Source organism: Phyllobates terribilis, unplaced genomic scaffold (assembly GCF_046119375.1).
Source record: "Phyllobates terribilis strain yellow unplaced genomic scaffold, ASM4611937v1 Scaffold_3__8_contigs__length_932513732, whole genome shotgun sequence".
NCBI lineage: Eukaryota > Metazoa > Chordata > Amphibia > Anura > Dendrobatidae > Phyllobates > Phyllobates terribilis.
This window is the reverse complement of record NW_027362763.1, coordinates 64,303,977-64,305,120: the sequence shown is the minus strand read 5'-3', so window position 1 is coordinate 64,305,120 and position 1,144 is coordinate 64,303,977.

Genomic DNA, 1,144 nt, shown 5'->3' with positions numbered 1-1,144 from the left:
TACAAGTCTGCCATGACTCTTTGTGGCTACAGACATGTGACTCCTTACATTGCGCACATTGTGAGGATTCGCCATTGCCCGGATCGGCGAGTATGTGATTTACATGCTCCTGGCCACATTCCAACTGCGCGGCCTCATTCAATACAAGTGAATTGAGGGAGACCGGGAACAGTCTAGTTGGAATGTGACAAGGAGCATGTAAATCACATACTTAAGTTCACATAACAACCCGCTCACCACACCGGAGAATCCTGACAGTGTGCTGTGATCACAATATTAGGATTCACAAATCTGCGGACACATAGTCACTGCAGACTTGTAGCTTAAGTCGAGACAATCCCTTTAATAATTTCATAATAAGCAGCTTATTATTTGTATAAAGTTATTAAAGAGGTTTGTACGGGCTTGGGATAAAAGTCTGCAGTCACTATATGTAAGACATTTGCAGACTGGCAAATTATGACAGAGTGCGGTGCGTGTGCTATCAGTCATGAGCCCCAATATCAACAGTGTGATCGGGCAGTCTTGTGACCACACATTCGCTGTTTGCATGTGTCGACTAGATGGGTTTGCCTTCCCTAAAGAGAAGAGAAATGAGACAAGCTGTGACAGTCTAGTCACACATGCAAATAGCAAATGTGGTCACATGACCCAATCACACAAGCAATGCTGGGGACTCATACTGTACATGGGGGAATCAGGGGACATTATTAAATGTTAAGTGGCATTATTGTTATAGGAGCACTTAGGCTATTGTGACCCTCAAAGGTGCACATGGGGCATTATTACTTTCTAGGGGCAAAATGTGGACACTGTTTACTAGGGCACTTGCACAGGGCAGTAATATTTTATAGGGGTAGTTTTACATCTAGAGAGCACAAAGGGGGGATTTTACTTTGTAAGAGGCATTATTGTGTGGGGGCACAGTGGTGGGCATTAATATGTGGGGTACTAATAGGATCGGTAATAGGGAAACATATGGCAACAGCGGCTCCGTATTGGGGTATCAGCAGGATGAGGAGTTTGTGCAGGTTGGGAATAGATCGGGACGGTGCTGGAAATGTGAGAAGTCAAATGAATCTTTGCTGTAATCCCTTTAGATAAGTCCTAGCTGGAGAAGTTGTCCTATCGGTCTGGGTCAGAT